The following is a 13,242-nucleotide window of genomic DNA, read 5'->3' as shown; positions in this document are numbered from 1 at the left end:
AAGTTCCAGACCCAACCAACCCGGGGAAATAATTACCTCCACTGCTGGGCCACGGAGAGGAGACAGCAACCCATCCCCCCCAACCCCGGCTGGGCCGGAGGAACTCACTAGACTACTGGACAGCTCTGGATCTGCCATCGCCATCATTAGGTAGTCACATGACCCTACGGGGCGGGGGATGGGTGTAATAGGGCTACCAGAGTGGGGCTGTCGGGGGGCTGGATGGGGGCGGCGTGGAGGGGTGGACTCAGCAGGCATTGGCCCGGGGAGCTGGCACTTGGCTGTAGTTCCAGGGAGCGGAGAGTGGAGGACGAGTGCCAGACACAGCGGAGCGGAGAGGAAGAGAGGGAATGGGGGATGAGGAAGGAGAGAGAGATGACAGGAAGAGGAATTGACTGTCCTACAGAGATAGATAACGAGGAATAGAGGCGGCGCCAGGTGACCCGTGGCGGGGCACCCTCGTAGGGACTTGGGTCCCACTGGTCCACCCACCAGTCACCTACATCTAGACTATCACCAGCCCCACCAACCACAGGGCAGATGGGTCAGAGGTGGATCTGTCCTGGCTGATGGACTGAACTGGACCGGAGGGAAGCGGAGAGGACATATAGTGGATGTTCTTCATCTGGGCTGACCACAAGACTGGGCTGACCACAATTAGATTACTACTCTCTCTGCACTAGATCCTCCTTCTTGGTCTGTATCAAACCAGACATGTTCACTCCAAATATAGTGGTCATGTGTGGCTCAGTTGGTAGAGCATGGCCAAATGGTTGTGGGTTTGATTCCCGCTGGGACCACCCATACTTAAATTGTATGCAGGAATGACTGTAAGTCTCTTTGGATAAAAGCTTCTGCTAAATAATATACATGATTATTATTATTGACACAGAGTTCATCTTTTATTATGAAACATGTTCATGTCAAAGCAATTAATTCAGAAAATATTGTCATAATCAATTAGTTGGTTGACATGTTGAGCCTATATGTGAATCGGGATCTATTCAGATACATCCATATCAGTCATTGCTGACAGGTTTGGCATACAGTATCCAGATGAATCGTTTGGGAAACACTGATCTACAGTATCCAGATGAATCGTTTGGGAAACACTGATCTACAGTATCCAGATGAATCGTTTGGGAAACGCTGATCTACAGTATCCAGATGAATCGTTTGGGAAACGCTGATCTACAGTATCCAGATGAATCGTTTGGGAAACACTGATCTACAGTATCCAGATGAATCGTTTGGGAAACACTGATCTACAGTATCCAGATGAATCGTTTGGGAAACGCTGATCTACAGTATCCAGATGAATCGTTTGGGAAACGCTGATCTACAGTATCCAGATGAATCGTTTGGGAAACGCTGATCTACAGTATCCAGATGAATCGTTTGGGAAACGCTGATCTACAGTATCCAGATGAATCGTTTGGGAAACGCTGATCTACAGTATCCAGATGAATCATCCGCCATCACAGGGATGATGGTGATTAATAGACGTACATTTCAATTGAACAAATTGATTCAATACAAGAGTCAAATCTGTAATTGATAGTGAGGCAGAATTGTAGTGTATTGACCAGTCAACCAAGTCATAGACTGTTCTCTCTGCTACCGCTAGGCAAGCAGTACTGAATCGCCGAGTCTAGGTCCAAATGGTTCCTTAACAGCTTCTACCCCTAAGCCATAAGACTGCTGAATAATTAATCAAATGGCCACCCGGACTATTTACATTAACCCCCTTTGTTTTTACACTGCTGCTACTCAACTGACCTGTAACCCCGCACATTAACTCAGTACCGGTACCCCCTGTGTATAGCCTCGTTATTATTATTGTGTTACCTTTTAAACATTTTTTTTTTACTTTAGTTTATTTAGTAAATATTTTCTTAACTCAATTTCTTGAACTGCGTTGTTGGTTAAGGGCTTAAGTAAGTAAGCATTTCATGGTAAGGTTGTATTCCACCTGTTGTATTCAGCGCTGTGACAAATAAAATGTGATTTGATTTGATTGATTTGATTTGGACCCTTGTTTAGAGCCGAGATCTGCTTACAAAGGAGACAACTAGTGTACTGTAACTACCTAGAGAGCACAGGTTAACTCCATCTCAGTCACTACTGATCTAGATGGGGCTGCCTTTCTCTCTGTTAGATACAGCCACCTGTCTATCTGAAATACACAGACCGAGTCGAACAAACTTAACTATACCCTCCAAAAAACTGTCTTCTTGTTTTATTTTATTATTTTCTCTGTGTTTCATCATGAATCAGCAGCTGGCCTTCCTAATGTAATATACCAGTGTGTGTGTGTGTGTGTGTGTGTGTGTGTGTGTGTGTGTGTGTGTGTGTGTGTGTGTGTGTGTGTGTGTGTGTGTGTGTGTGTGTGTGTGTGTGTGTGTGTGATGCTGCATGGAGTACCCATCACTCCCTCTGTATCTGCCTCAGGTCTTATCGATCTACTTCCTATGCCCATTCTAGCTCTCTCCACTCAACGAGATGTTGCTTCAGAATCTGCACTGCAGCACAACTCGCTCCCTCCTCAAGTCCTAATGACACCCTTCACTCATTGATGAATAATTAAATGCTCCCCTATGCAGTATTGTCCATTATGGCTTATTTTGGAGATGTGTTGTCCAAGTGTTGACCAAGCATTGTATGATTCTGATTGGTCAGGACAAATAATTGACAAGTGACTTATCCAATCATATTCAACTATCTCCCGCTTATTGAACGTCATGATCCACCTCGTTTGACTATGGCGTTTGGTTGTGGTCTGGAGGTGATTCGTCGAAAACAATAACTGACAAGTGGCTCATCCAATCATATTCAACCATTTTCCGCTTCTTGAATATGGCCCGGCACATTTGACTGGTTGTGGTCTGGAGAGTAGAAGGCTGTTCATGACCATCATCATCAGATTGTCTGGCTGGATCAGCATTCTAACTCCACAATCAGTCTGTTATTCCTTACCTGGAGACAGGATGCCACTTTTAATTTAGGGCTGCGTCCTACCTTTTGAAAACCCTTGTAAATATTTGATCACCTCGGAAGGGTTCTGACAGGCCCATTTTGTAAAAAGGCCGGGCCGTGCAATTAAGCAATATCGGAGAATGGACTAATTACACTTGACAGGCTGGAGTGAGTTAATCTGATTTCCCATTGGGTCGATGCAGAGAGGGGCTATGAGGGACACTGGGGAAATGTAGCTTGGGGTTTGGAAGGAATCCATTGGCCAATCCTTGTCTTGATTAGAAACTTGTTTTGTGGTCGGACTGGGTCGAGGGAACTCAATTTGTCCCTGCTGGTAAGACAAGATGGCCCCGTAGAGAGGTGTGTGGGTGGGTGGTTGTATACGTGTGTGGGTGGGTGTTTGTGTGTGTGTGTGTGTGTGTGTGTTCTTAGCCTCCACTCCCAACACAAGGCCGTCAGATGAACTCTATCCCATAGTACTCCAGGCTCTGCCCCTAAGAGAGGCAGGTGACAGCTGGCCAGAATCGGCATGGTGATGGCCCATGCAGAAAGTCGATACTCACAGAGAAGAGGGAAAAAGAGGAAGGGAGGGAGGAAAGGAGGGGAGGGGTGGTTGAGGGAAGAGCCGATCAATGTTGCTGTTTGATCTCAGCCCGGTCTGAATAAATGTATATTTAAACGTGTCTCTCTCTCCCTCAGACCAAACATTGACATTCTCCTTGTTGATTTTGTGGATAAAGTCGTTTTTTTTCTTCTTTCCAACATCTTGAGGCTTGTTTTTGCTACAGTGGTTTTCCTGTGCCTCACTGCCGCTGGGATGGGCTGGCTGGCTGGCTGGCTGGCTGGCTGGCTGGCTGGCTGGCTGGCTGGGAGGCTGGGCATGCTGAGACGCCGGGCCACCTTCCTTTTGGCCCGTGTGTCCAAAGCTCCGCATTCAACCAGACAATAACCATTCCACTCACCCTCCTCTCTCCACACCATCACTACCCAGAAAAACTCACCCAGGAGTCCAGTCTCAGACAAACCTTCTCCACACACTAAGGTCTCTCTGTCGTCCTTCTCCGTGAGCCTTTCATCTTTAAACTTAAGGACATAACCTCCCTCATGTCCCCTTCTCTAACTGCCAGCCATAACACAGAGTCAGACTGTAGACAAACTTGCCTTTTATTTTTTGATTCGTGTCATTCTGATGCAACAGGAGCAGAGATAAAGACTCCAACGGGTTGGCAAGTGGCCAAATAATGCAGCATAAACATGGTTGTTACTGTGGCATTGAGTTCTGTTCAACTCCAGCTGTGTCATTATGTTCCTCAGAAAGACTGTGTGTGTGTGTGTGTGTGTGTGTGTGTGTGTGTGTGTGTGTGTGTGTGTGTGTGTGTGTGTGTGTGTGTGTGTGTGTGTGTGTGTGTGTGTGTGTGTGTGTGTGTGTGTGTGTACAGATATGTGTCTTGTGTTTATGGGGGTTGGGGGTTCATAGGGGCTTTGGCCCATTTACACTGAGTTTACACTGCCCTGCCTCCCCCCTCTCCCTCGTCTCACCCCTCACACCCCCATACTACAGCCACCCAGGGTACACCCCTCACACCCCCATACTACAGCCACCCAGGGTACACCCCTCACACCCCCATACTACAGCCACCCAGGGTACACCCCTCACACCCCCATACTACAGCCACCCAGGGTACACCCCTCACACCCCCATACTACAGCCACCCAGGGTACACCCCTCACACTCCCATACTACAGCCACCCAGGGTACCCACTTCTCTCCCTTAGGTTCCACCTGTCCTTGATCTGGGTGTAAATAATGAGCACTGTAATTACGATTTCATCTGGTTTAAACATCACTGGATTACCGTGATACGTTTTCAATGTCGGACAGATTGAGAAAAAAAGAGAAATTTGAGAGAAAAAAAATCTATAATTATACTGTCTGGACATACGTTTAAATAATTTATTGTCTGTGTGATGTTAAAGCTATGCTGTGATTAGCAATTTAAATGTCCAGGGGAGATGTTATAGCTTTCTGGTATGTATGTGTAAAAAGAAGAGCGAGCAACCTCCTACTTGTCAATGAGTACCTGTGTGTGTGTGTGTGTGTGTGTGTGTGTGTGTGTGTGTGTGTGTGTGTGTGTGTGTGTGTGTGTGTGTGTGTGTGTGTGTGTGTGTGTGTGTGTGTGTGTGTGTGTGTGTGTGTGTGTGTGTGTGTGTGTTTATGTGTGTGCAGCCAGGTCACCCGTGATACAAGTCAGTATTCAACATCCATCCATGTCTGAGAGCATCAGGAGATGACATGGAATTCGGCCACTAGGGGGCAACAGTGAGCCCTGACCTCCACGTAGGTACAACATCTGCCTCTGGTGACAAGGGTTGTATGTTCGAATCCAGCGATAGAACGTTGTTTTTGAGATTTTTCTTTTAAGTCTATCCCAAACCTTAACCCTTAACCTTAAGCATTCAGAGTTAATGCCTAGCCTTAAGATTACGGAGTTAATGACTAAATGTCAGACTAACCTTAAACACTTCCAAATGTAACATTTGGAACAAGTAAAAAATGTGACGTTTGAAAAACATGGATGAACGTCTACTTTTGACGTAAGACTGTGAGAGCTAGTTGGTGTGTGTGTGTGTGTGTGTGTGTGTGTGTGTGTGTGTGTGTGTGTGTGTGTGCGAAAAAGGCTTATTTATTCCGTCAACACCACAGATACATAAATAATGGACTCTACCTTTTTTATATCCTTTTAACTGCAAATAACTTCTGTAAGAGTAGTGTTCGAGGGATCAAATGACTTTTCAAGGAGTAAATTAAACTTGAAACCCCTATAGTATTAGGATATTGTAGTTATATGCTGACATATTAGTTATGTGTCACCTATGGTGATGTATTGCCTCAAGAGTTCATAAATGTCGGTCACAATCGTTGTCCGGCAGGGAAACGTTATTTTTATAGTTTAAAAAAATATTGATTTTGTTGCATTATTTGAGCTTAAAAATACATTTAACGGAATTTTATAAGTGGAAAGATTTTCTTTTGGAATTGTCCAAATATTTTCAATATTGTTCATTTCCTCATAGAATGGTCATGTTTTATTCATGTTTTATCTTTAGAGGCAAAAGTATTTGTGTTTTGAGTATTTGTTGTCAACTCAATCAGTGACTTGTCAACTGGATGATTGCTAAACCCCCTGAAGATCGATTTTCTTTTTTTATATTCAGAAAAAAATACTTTCATCACTGTTCTGCAACATATGCTTAAACTATTGAAGTATTTACTGTTCTAGATCTAAGGGATAATGTTTGCTTTATACATGTTGTTTTATGTTCTGAATCTAGAAAAACATGTCAAAATGCTAACGAAATTAGCCCTGCAGCATTTATTAAAATATAAAAAATTAAACCAAAATACATTTGGAGATTTGTATCACATATTTGAATAATCTAATGTTAGAATTAAACAGTCAAGGCCTTTAAAAACTCTTGTCGGACAATACATGTACAAATGAAATGCCTTTACGGAGTCTGGAGTTGACATGAATCAAGTTAGTTGCATTTTATGAAAACATTTAAGAATTAGGTTGTTCCTTTACATGGTGTGATAGCTGGTACTTTGGTATATCAAAATATATATTTCAAATGTTGTTAATATTAAGAAGATTGTCCCATCTTTCAAGAATCCCTGACCTACAGTTCATCCTTGGGAGCAATTTCCAAATGCCTGAAGGTACCACGTTCATCTGTACAAACAATAGTACGCAAGTATAAACAACATGGGACCACGTAGCCGTCATACCGCTCAGGAAGGAGACGCGTTCTGTCTCCTAGAGATGAACGTACTTTGGTGCGAAAGTGCAAATCAATCCCAGAACAACAGCAAAGGACCTTGTGAAGATGCTGGAGGAAACAGGTACAAAAGTATCTATATCCACAGTAAAACGAGTCCTATATCGACATAACTTGAAAGGCCGCTCAGCAAGGAAGAAGCCACTGCTCCAAAACCGCCATAAAAAAGCCAGACTACAGTTTGCAACTGCACATGGGAACAAAGATCGTACTTTCTGGAGAAATGTCCTGGGGGTGCTTTGCTGCAGGAGGGACTGGTGCACTTCACAAAATAGATGGCTTCATGAGGCATGAAAATTATGTGGATATAATGAAGCAACATCTCAAGACATCAGTCAGGAAGTTAAAGCTTGGTCGCAAATGGGTCTTCCAAATGGACAATGACCCCAAGCATACTTCCAAAGTTGTGGCAAAGTGGCTTAAGGACAACAAAGTCAAGGTATTGGAGTGGCCATCACAAAGCCCTGACCTCAATCCCATAGAAAATATGTGAGCAGAACTGAAAAAGCGTGTGCGAGCAAGGAGGCCTACAAACCTGACTCAGTTACCCCAGCTCTGTCAGGAGGAATGGGCCAAAATTCACCAAACTAATTGTGGGAAGCTTGTGGAAGGCTACCCGAAACATTTGACCCAAGTGAAACAATTTAAAGGCAATGCTACCAAATTCTAATTGAGTGTATGTAAACTTCTGACCCACTGGGAATGTGATGAAAGAAATAAAAGCTGAAATAAATCATTCTCTCTACTATTATTCTGACATTTCACATTCTTAAACTAATGTGGTGATCCTAACTGACCTAAGACAGGGAATTTTTACGAGGATTAAATGTCAGGAATTGTGAAAAACAGAGTTTAAATGTGTTTGGCTAAGGTGTATGTAAACTTCCGACTTCAAGTGTATAAGCCACTAGAATACAGTACCGTAACAAATCTGTTTGGCTTTGTCTCATGCTGTATTGCTTTAGATATTTCCTAAATTAGTCATTTTTCAGTTAGATTCTGAATCGGGTTTTGACTGGGTCAAATCCCTACAATTTCAAAGCAAAATGTGTGGCTATGTTATGTTACAATGTATTTCTTGCCTTATCAATAAATAAAATCAGCTCTATACATTTCTAGTGGCCTATCCCGTTTTGATTCGACTTAAAGCCTGAATTCCCTCGCGGAATTGCATTATAAATGAAGGCTATAAAACAGACCACACAAGAAGAAGAATTTCTTACACAATGTGTATTGGTCTGGTGTGACTATGTATTACTATATGTGTCAATTTAGCCTGGGTCAGTATTTTGCATTGAATCCCACACACATAATATTTTTGAGTTCACATACTGAAGGCATACCTTCAGCTACTGAGTGTGTGTGTGTGTGTGTGTGTGTGTGTGTGTGTGTGTGTGTGTGTGTGTGTGTGTGTGTGTGTGTGTGTGTGTGTGTGTGTGTGTGTGTGTGTGTGTGTGTGTGTGTGTGTGTGTACACCTGAGGTGTGTGGGTGTGTATTTGTGTTTAAATCTGTGTCTACATCTCTCTCTCCCAGGACATCCTCCAGTCCTCCCAGACCTGTGTGATGTTGACCTGTACCAGCCTCTGGCAGCAGGCAGTGTCTTAATAAATCAGCCCCTGGTCCTGCTGCTCCTGCTGGGATAGCTGTGTGTCTGTGGCCCCTGCTCCACCAAACTCCACTGGGCTCCACGGTGCAGTGTTGACCTCTGACACTGACTATGGCTAATGAGCCAGGTAGGGCCGTGGTGGAGCGGAGCTGGGGCCCCGGCAGCTGCAGCTGAGCTTTATACCCCGGTTCCAGGTGATGTCATTCGTCCTCATCAGTGAAGGTGTGTGTGTGTGATAAGAGACTTGTCCTGCAACAACTGAGGCACTGAGAAGGTATGGACACACGCACGCACACACATACACACACAATGAGGACTCATGCGCCATTAATAATTCACCAGCATTAATTATGACTTGTCTATATCTCAGTTTGATGCCATTGCTGAGGGCATGTTAATGCGACTGATGTCTGCAAGGAGCCTCTCTCTCTCTCTCTCTCACACCCACACACACACACACACACACACACACACACACACACACACACACACACACACACACACACCTCCCTTGGTGTGAGCATGAAGTCACCGCTAGCAGCCAGGCCCAGCCACAGGGACCTAATTAACACAACATAAATTATGGGATGCTGATGAAGCAGTCACTGGAGCCATCTCAGGACATTGTCCAGACAACAGTGTGGGGGAGTGCCTTCAGTGTGTGTGTGTGTGTGTTTTCTAGCTGGGTGTCTGGGGGGGGGTTGTCTGTGTGTGTGTATGTCTATATATATGTGTGTGTGTACACAGAGCCAATGCCACCACACCAGGTGTGTAATTAACTGTAGCCTGGTGGAGCAGCGAGCCCATGCTAATTAGCCTAGTGGTGGCTGCTTCTCCGCCACTCCTCTTTCCTCTTCTCTGTCCACAGTTGACCCTTAAGTGCCCAGTGCAGTCAGAAACGTGAGTTTCCTGGGGTGGCAGGCAATGTGCAACTTCCACGCGTTTACTGTGAACACTGAGGCTGTACGCACTTTAAGTTACAGTTTTAAGTGGCTATTTGACCATAGTGTAGGCCTACCAGAATGGCCAACCATCATAAACAATGGAAAAAATGCATCCCATAACATTTTAACATGGAAATAGCTGTTCTATCATTCAGCCTACAGTGGCAGCCAATGTGTGGTGTTCAATGTAGGCCTCAGGATCCTGATTGGCGCAGTGCTAGAAGCGGCACTACAGACCTGGGTTTGATCCCGGGCTGTATCACAACTGGCCGTGATCGGGAGTCCCATAGGGCTGCACATCATTGGCCCAGCGTCGTCCGGGTTAGGGGACGGGATTTGGCTGGGGTAGGCCGTCATTGTAAATAAGAATTTGTTATTTTGCCTAGTTAAATAAAGGTTTGATAAAAATGGTTTAAAAAAAATGTAAATAGACCATTTTTGATACTTCCATTAGGAAATCAGCTCAACATATCCTAGAAAAGTTTTCTTATAAATAGTTTTACCCGGAGATAACATCAACCCAAAACAGGGGTGAATATATGCTTTAAACAATGACAAATTCACAAAAATCGTGATTTAAATGTACTGTGTATTCATTTCCCCCTGTATTTGGCCTCACCAACCTCATAGTCCTGATTCTCTGCTAAAATACAGCACAGGGTCAGCCAGTGACGAGCTCTCTGATTGGTTCCCCGCTGTCACTGACAGGGAGCACGGAGAGGTCACCCCAGGCCTGCACCGGGCTAAGAAGATTCTGGGACGGCTGCCCCTTTTTCTCTAATCCAAGATGGCATAGCAGTCAGACATCCTTTGTCCTCGTCTTGTCGTGTCCCGTGTATATATATATTTACATCTTTTCTTCGCATATCTTTTTATATATTTTTTTCTAAAAACTCAACTTTAAAACACTCTCCTACAACCCGCCTCACCAATTTAAAAAAAAAAGTATTATTTACCTCAAATCTGAAATCCACAACAGAAGCTAGCCAGAAGTTAGCCAGAAGTTAGCCAGTTCACTAGCTAATGTTAGAATTCAGCTAACCACGGTTGGCAGTCATCAGCTATCCCTTAGCTCGAAAAGCTATTGGCAGTTTTGTACAACGCGACTCAGACCAGAGCACACCGGACCTATTTTCTCTCCATATCCCTGGATTTCTACCGCAAGCTCTGGACATTTACACCTGGATCTTGCAGCTAGCTAGCTGCTATCCGAGTGACTATTGGCTAACGTCGGTCCCGGAGCTAACATCAATTATTCCGGAGCTAGCCAGCTGAAGAGTTCCATCAGCCACTCCTGGGCTACAATCACCTATCCGGACCCGTTTTACTGCCGATGCGGAGCCCCATCGGGCTTTCACGACTAGACTACCGACGTTATCTGCCCGAGGGAGTTATCCAACTGGCCCCTCCGTCGTGACGTAACCTGAACGACCATCTGCGGCCAGCTAATCGTTAGCTGTCTTATCGGCTGCTATCTGAATAGGTCGATCGGCCAATTTTCTTGGGCCACCATAACTATAACTGTTTTGCCAATTGGATTGGTCCCCTCTACAACACGGAACCCCACTGATCTACCGACGGAAACACACAAGGTGGCTAATAACAGACCATCTTCTGCCAACTTGCTACCCATGGCCAGGCTAGCTGTCTGAATCGCCGTGACCGCAACCGACCTCACTACTCACTGGACACTTTTGATCACTAGGCTAAGGATGCCTCACCTTAATGTCAATATGCCTTGTCCATTGCTGTTCTGGTTAGTGTTTATTGGCTTATTTCACTGTAGAGCCTCTAGCCATGCTCATTATACCTTATCCAACCTCTCATTTCCACCACACACACATGCGATGACATCACCTGGTTTCAATGATGTTTCTAGAGACAATATCTCTCTCATCATCACTCAATGCCTAGGTTTACCTCCACTGTATTCACATCCTACCATAACTTTGTCTGTACATTATACCTTGAAGCTATTTTATCGCCCCCAGAAACCTGCTCCTTTTACTCTCTGTTCCGGATGTCCTAGACGACCAATTCTCATAGCTTTTAGCCGTACCCTTATTCTACTCCTCCTCTGTTCCTCTGGCGATGTAGAGGTGAAACCAGGCCCTGCAGTGCCTAGCTCCACTCCTATTCCCCAGGCGCTCTCTTTTGATGACTTCTGTAACCGTAATAGCCTTGGTTTCATGCATGTTAACATTAGAAGCCTCCTCCCTAAGTTTGTTTTATTCACTGCTTTAGCACACTCTGCCAACCCAGATGTCCTAGCCATGTCTGAATCCAAGCTTAGGAAAACCACCAAAAACTCTGAAATCTCCATCCCTAAATACAACATTTTCAGACAAGATAGAACTGCCAAAGAGGGCGATGTTGCAATCTACTGCAGAGATAGCCTGCAGAGTTCTGTCCTACTATCCAGGTCTGTACCCAAACGATTTGAACTTCTACTTTTAAAAATCCACCTCTCTAAAAACAAGTCTCTCACCGTTGCCGCCTGCTATAGACCACCCTCTGCCCCCAGCTGTGCTCTGGACACCATATGTGAACTGATTGCCCCCCATCTATCTTCAGAGCTCGTGCTGCTAGGTGACCTAAACTGGGACATGCTTAACACCCCAGCCATCCTACAATCTAAGCTTGATGCCCTCAATCTCACACAAATTATCAATGAACCTACCAGGTACCACCCCAAAGCCGTAAACACGGGCACCCTCATAGATATCATCCTAACCAACTTGCCCTCTAAATACACCTCTGCTGTTTTCAACCAAGATCTCAGCGATCACTGCCTCATTGCCTGCATCCGTAATGGGTCAGCGGTCAAACTACCTCCACTAATCACTGTCAAACGCTCCCTGAAACACTTCGGTGAGCAGGCCTTTCTAATCGACCTGGCCCGGGTATCCTGGAAGGATATTGACCTCATCCCTTCAGTAGAGGATGCCTGGTTATTAAAAAAAATTGCTTTCCTCACCATCACAGGCAGTTAGAAAAGCCACGGCTAGCTTTTTCAAGCAGAAATATGCTTCCTGCAACACAAACTCAAAAACGTTCTGGGACACTGTAATGTCCTTGGAGAATAAGAGCACCTCCTCCCAGCTGCCCACTGCACTGAGCATAGGAAACTCTGTCACCACCGATAAATCCACTATAATTGAGAATTTCAATAAGCATTTTTCTACGGCGGCCATGCTTTCCACCTGGCTACCCCTACCACGGTCAACAGCACTGCACCCCCCACAGCAACTCGCCCAAGCCTTCCCCATTTCTCCTTCTCCCAAATCCAGTCAGCTGATGTTCTGAAAGAGCTGCAAAATCTGGATCCCTACAAATCAGCCGGGCTAGACAATCTGGACCCTTTCTTTCTTAAATTATCTGCTGAAATTGTTGCAACCCCTATTACTAGCCTGTTCAACCTCTCTTTCGAGTCATCTGAGATTCCCAAAGATTGGAAAGCAGCTGCGGTCATCCACCTCTTCAAAGGGGGGGACACTCTTGACCCAAAATGCTACAGACCTATATCTATCCTACCCTGCCTCTCTAAAGTCTTCGAAAGCCAAGTCAACAAACAGATTACCAACCATTTCGAATCCCACCGCACCTTCTCCGCTATGCAATCTGGTTTCAGAGCTGGTCATGGGTGCACCTCAGCCACGCTCAAGGTCCTAAACGATATCTTAACCGCCATCGATAAGAAACAATACTGTGCAGCCGTATTCATTGACCTGGCCAAGGCTTTCGACTCTGTCAATCACCACATCCTCATCGGCAGACTCAACAGCCTTGGTTTCTCAAATGATTGCCTCGCCTGGTTCACCAACTACTTCTCTGATAGAGTTCAGTGTGTCAAATCAGATGGCCTGTTGTCCGGG

The sequence above is a fragment of the Salmo salar genome, chromosome ssa08 (assembly GCF_905237065.1).
Source record: "Salmo salar chromosome ssa08, Ssal_v3.1, whole genome shotgun sequence".
NCBI lineage: Eukaryota > Metazoa > Chordata > Actinopteri > Salmoniformes > Salmonidae > Salmo > Salmo salar.
Note: the sequence above shows the minus strand (reverse complement) of the source record.